The following is a 6,436-nucleotide window of genomic DNA, read 5'->3' as shown; positions in this document are numbered from 1 at the left end:
GATAGTGTTATATCTTCATTGTTTTACTTTAAAAGTGTATGCAAAAGGCCATAACTTTTTTCTGGTTTTGAATATAATATGGAAGGGTTATATCCATTGTAGGATTTGTATTGCTGTCTGTGTCCCCTCTGAGGAAACTCACTCACACAGTTTGTCTTAGTGATCATTTTCCACACAAAGTGATGGGGGACTCCAGAATTGAGAATTGCTACCACAACAAGATCAAAGGGAAAAGTCTTTTGGTGGGGGAACATGTTATACCTTTTGAGAGATTTCTTCTCACTTTGGGGCGGATTTATTTAAGCTCTCCAAAACTGGAGAAAATAGACTATTATAGGTAAAAATGGAAGATCCTACAAACCTGGAATAGATTTCCTAAAACTCATTTGCTTTTAGTTGTCAAATGTTTTCAATCCAGATTCATTTTGGGTCTTCTAGAACACCCAAGTTCTCTCATGATAATTTTTCTTCTCCGGTCTTGGAGAGCCCTAATAAATCAGGCCCTTTGTGTTCTGTCTACTGAATAGGCAGCGAAAGGTAATACCCAATTATAAAAATGTTTGCTTTAGATGTACTTTTAAAGGCAACTGTAGCTTTTACTTTGTTGTTTTAATAAAGAGAAATGCTGGAACCAGCACTCGAGCCTAGGCGTAGCCACCCTTATGTTTGTGTTCATGGTTGGAACTAGTGTTGATACTCCTTTGTTTCTCCTTTTTCTGGCCTTCTCCAGGATTTGATTGACAGTAGTTAACACAACTTTTAAAGAAACAAACCATTTGTGGTGTGATCAGTTTTAGGGAAAGCATGCCGAGTGGGACTGACCAATGGATTTTTTAAAAAATCAAAAATAATTTGTGGCAAAGGTACAACAATTTACCATTGCATGGATGAGCCTAAACCCATATTTATGCCAAGCTTATATCGGGCATTTCGTTTTTTAAATCTAGGGAAGGTTCAGACCTGCCTTGGGTTTAGGTGATCCTGCACAGCTGCTTGAAAACTGCTCAGTTTCTCACACCATAAAGAACCAGCGTACGCACATTTGACAGCTGGCAGCAGTTTCTGCTACCGGTAGTACTGCTCACTGCTAGCCTCATTCATTCTCTGTAGCCCTTGTAGCGTTTCCCTCGAGGAACTGGTTCACTGTCATGAGGAAGAGGTAACTGCACTGCAACCTCAAGGCCAGTCTGCACGTATCCGAACTGTTGATTATGTACAGCCTAAACATTTTTATTTAGTTTTGGATAGAGTAGGGACATTTCAAACTCCTATCAGTTTATTTTTTGCTGTGTCTTGTTTGCGTATTTTCTCTTCCTGGCCCAGAGACACGACAGCAAAGTGACAAAGGAATTTATTACGAGACCAGGTGCCGCAAAAAGTACATTTTCTCCTGGATCTGCTAACATATAAAAAATGTTTCCATCATTCTCAGTGACAATGGTCACGAATAAAAAAGCTACTTACCTACCTAGCCGGGACACAAGCAGTAAAAAAAATAGTTTGACAAGGTAATAATCCTTTCCTGCGATATCCAAAACAAACAATAAAAAGGTATTGATTGGACATACATTTTATGTTACCGACACTGAAAGGAATGGTATATCACCACAAAACTAACCAAAGTTTCAGAAACACAGATATACTTTTTTCCTGTTGGTGCACCCCCCCCCTGGCAAGTCTCAGCTGGCCTTCCATAATCACAAAATCTTGAAGCTTGTTGTTATGTTTTTCAGAAAGATGGGGGTGGACGGCATAGATGCGGGCTGCTGCTCCCAGCTTATCAATATGGATAATAACAGATAAAAACTCATATGATTGATTGTTCCTAAAACATTAGCCTTGTCCGAAGAATGTGATTTCACCTTTCAGAACAGCTTACCAAAGGGCAGATGTCAACCACCTTAAAATGTCCCTCAGGCTACAATAAGGTGCATGAGCATAGCTTTACCTGTAAGTAGTAATTCATTAGCTCTACTGCTGCCTGTGCTGTCAAACACAGTTCCAGAGAATTTGATCCTTGAAGTTTAATATAGTGTTTATCTCCTGGTTCACCCACATCTCTCACTGGTTTCTCTGACTGCCCTCCACATCATTACTGCAGACAATGGTGGCATGGAGGTCAGCAGATGGAACCAGCGAGAACTGTGGAGGACCCAGGATATTGATGCTGAAGGAAATGTCAGATGCCAACTGTTCTTTGATGGTCTTTAGCTGTGGAAAAGGTAAATATGTGCAGAGTTCCTTAACAGAAAAACTTTAGCATATCAACAGAATTGCTTTTAAATAGCATTCTACTCATTATACTTTTCCTGTCCCTTTTAACCAAGCTCATATTGATTCTGGAACAAAACGTTGCCGGAAATGTACTTTATAAAAAAATATTTTATTTTTCAAATTGGCATCCTGAGCAAACTGCTGCTAGGCCTCCAGGAGCGGCAAACCGCTTTTTAGGTCAACACATCTGCTCAAGTTGTCCTTGTATTTGTGGTGGTGGTGGGTTTAACCCCACCACAGCTACGATGAAGATGCAACAATGTGTAAATGATTGCACAAGGGGTTCCCAACCGCTCCCATACAGATGAACCGTGGGGAGTGCGGTTGAGCTTGAAGTGCAAGGCTAGTTTACCACAGGCCTGAAAGGGGTCCACATTGTCATAGGATTTGATGGGTTTTTAGGTATTTTTGTTAAACAAAGGGATAGAACACAGCACTGTCAGTGATATTTTAGCGTTCATAATGTGTTTTATTATGTGAATATACTGTAATAGCTGAAGTTAGTAATTGTGATAAGCTAGAAGCAGGAAGCTTCCACCTAAAATTTTATCTCAATAATTGCTTGTACAATTCACTTACTTCCTGTGAGTTTGGATTAGAGTTCCTCTGATAATTTGCCTGAGAATTATCAGGGCAACACTGAGAACTGAACAGAAACTGTGAATCTGTCAGGCTGGAATGGTCACTGGAAGCTGCATTCCGATTTGAAGACTTGTAAGCTCTGAAATAACAAGGGTATGCCTTACTATGAAGCATTATTTAAGAGTTGTCAACAAATGAAGTTCTCAGAAGATATAACAGTTAGTATTACCTTATTATTATGATACTTTATGGTCCAGAATTATTAATGTTTGGTTGGGTTAGTAAAATCAGTTGCAAAAACAATATTAAAGATGATACATGAATATTGAAAGTTTTAAATTTTGCCTCCCTGGGTCCTACCCCATCAGTTTGGTAGGGGGGAACATGCCTTAGACCATATTTCATTGTTTGATCATTGGTTTCATTACAGGATGTTTCTCTTTACAATTTAAGCAGATAATGGCTGGTGGAAAGGCAGTTTTCTGAAAACAGCACAGAACCCTGCCTCAGAAACCTCCTTTAAGAACTCTCAGCCCATGAAAGCTGTGGGCTAGTTCTTGGGAGGAGAAATGAAAATATCAAAATGAGCAAATGTTAGCCTAGAAAAGTGGAAATCCCAAGCCGACTGTACTTGCATGCAGACCAACTTAAGTGAAGAACATCTGTAATGCTGAGGTTTTATGACTTAAAAGCCCAAATATAAATAATTGAAAAAGGGCGGCCCAGGTACAGTCAGGCACATGAGGAATGAGCTAGATCAGTGGTCCCCAACCCCTGGGCCGCAGACAGGGGCAGAAGTGTCGGCAGCGGTAGCGGCCCTCCTTACTCTGCTCTAAAGCTAGTGACAGTGTGACAACAGGAGCGCAACCAGCGGGAGGGCAGGCGTCTCTCCTCACATTGCTTACACAGGAGCTGCTGGGATTGGCAGGGCAAAGTATGTAAGGCTTACACTTCTCTGCCATTCCCAGCAGCTCTGCCACCTGGCAGCACACCAGCATTTTTACACTACTAAGCTATTCTCAGCTAGTGTGCTGACAGCAGGGGATGCTGCCGGGAATACAACATGTACCAGGCCGTGGCAAATTTTTATTCTGTTACTGGGCCCTACTGTCAGAAAGGTTGGGGACCACTGAGCTAGAAGATGCTGGCCATCTTCCAGTATGGAAATGATGAGGGCATTGTTTAAGATTTTTTCAAACCCACCTACCCTAATAATAATAATAATACAGCTTCTAGTGCAAAATGCACAGTGAAATCAGTAAGTGTAGGAGAGGAATCTATACAACTGTCCAAGACTCTAGATAAGGCTGGAGAAAAATTACAGAACAGAAAATGATGACTGCTGCAGATGAAAATGATAAAAATTGTCCTAAATGAAACTGCATGGCATCATCACAGATTATTATTAAGCTTCCTTCAACAAACAAGGACATTGAATTTTACAGTTTTGCTTTCTTCCAGCAATGACTACTTTTACAATTCCCTTCAAAAGAGATTGATGATGGAAGACTCTAATTCTGAAGGTTTGAATAGGGAGCAGATGTTATCACTGACTGTAGCTCCTTCTCTGATTATGGTCCTAATGGGGGTTGTATGCACACAGGGCCACCAACCTATTCTATTTTTTTTTTTGTAGTGAAACAAGGGTAAATGCCTTCCTGCTCATTCATCCCTTTATTATGCAGTAATGTCATTATTAAAATGAAAATACCAAAAGTAAATACTGCACAGTATTGAAGTTATTCCATGTGATATGAAAATTAAACCTGATGGGAGGGAGAATCTGCTCTGAAATGCCGAAACCCTGGAATATGAATTAGGTAGAGATTAGAGATAGCCTAAAGGTAAAGGACATGAACCAACACACTACATCAAATACCACTATACAATATAGGAAAGTCCTTTTCTTATCTATAACCTTTCAGTTGACTTACCCACCTTCCTCTCTATGAATACCTTCCGGCTTATGGTTAAAAAATTACAAATGACAAACCTTTATTTTAATATTATTCGATGAAATAAGCTCCATGCAGCAGTTGCTAAGAAATAAATTACATTCTCAATACAGAAAACCCCTCACCCGGCTCCTGGAGGAATGCTGAACATGTCTTTGATGTTCCAAACATTAAGATTCATTTTAAAGCCTGCAGTAAAAAAGGAAACAAACAAAGCAATACTATAAATATATACTTACATATATTTCATACACTTGTTGGTAATATATGTAAATGGGAAGGATGACATCATTCTACTCTATGAGCAGAAAATATAGACTTATACAGCTATGTGCTAAATAAAACCATAATGTAGATCAAGTTTTGGTTGACAAAGAATCTAGACTAGGAGATTGAACACCACCACCACCCCAACGTGGGCAGATATTCGATTCTTGGTATTGTGACGATTGTTTATGATTGTCTCAGGTAAAAAAAAAATCTAGCATTAGTGTAGCTGCTCCACAATGTTATTTAGTGGTCCACCGTGCATTGTTTTGTATTGGAGAGAACGCAGCACGATACTCCCGCCAGTCCTCCAACTTCCAGGACAGAAGAGAAGAGTGCAGTCTGTCCAGCTCTCATTTGTTCTACCACTGCTCGGAACAATAACTACTAAACTTTCAAGCACCAATTGCATCTTCTAAGCTCTAGAGTCACTTTATAAATCTTACTGACTCCCGGTACTTCAGAAGAAACCAGAGGTAAATGTCTGTCAGGAGCAGCAGAACAAAACTCCAAGTCATATCTCTGCTCTTAATCCTATAATCCTTACTTAAAAAGGAGAAATGGTAAAAGACAAAGCTTTTAGGGTTTACCTTTTAGAGTTCATCTACTGTATGTTTATAGAAGGATTGAAAGTGCTTTGACCTTAAAAAGGAACTGTTAGGAAAATGAGAAAGAAGAGAAATTACCTGTTAGATCTTTTGGATTTGTTGATGTGCAGGCTCTGTGGGAGAAAAATGAAAGATAACTTATGGCTAATGGAGGCCAAATAACCTAATGGAGGTCAGGGTAATTCAAAATAATGCAGGGCAACCAAGGAATTTGTATGTTCTCTCTGTGTTTCTGTGGGTTTCCTCTGGGTACCCTGGTTTCCACCCACATCTCAAAAATATGCTGTTAGGATAATTGGCTTCCCTCCAAAATTGGCTTTAGACTGTGATAATGACATATGACTATGGTAGGGACATTAGATTGTGAGCTTCTTTGAGGGACAGCTAGTGACATGACTATGGGCTTTGTAGAGCGCTGCGTAATATGTCAGCGCTTTATAAATACTGGAATACTGAGTAATAGCGAGGTGACTAAAGAGGAAGGCTCTCTAAAGTTTCTAAAGATAAACGAAGGAAGGAAAAAGAGGGTTAAGGTGCAATTACCATGTCAATGGTATGAGAAGAATTAAAAGCTATTTTGACCCGGCTGTGCTGTAAACTGGAAATGAAGATGGGAATGGTGAGGGAGAAAAGAAGACGTGACCTGAGAGCTTAAATTTTAGCCCTGGAGGATGGGGTGCCTGCAAACCATTGACACTTGATATTTTCCTTTAGTTTATAATAAATAAATATGAACTTTTTCTAGAAACT

This window comes from Pyxicephalus adspersus, chromosome 8, assembly GCF_032062135.1.
Source record: "Pyxicephalus adspersus chromosome 8, UCB_Pads_2.0, whole genome shotgun sequence".
In the NCBI taxonomy this organism is placed as follows: domain Eukaryota; kingdom Metazoa; phylum Chordata; class Amphibia; order Anura; family Pyxicephalidae; genus Pyxicephalus; species Pyxicephalus adspersus.
This window is presented reverse-complemented; position numbering follows the sequence as displayed.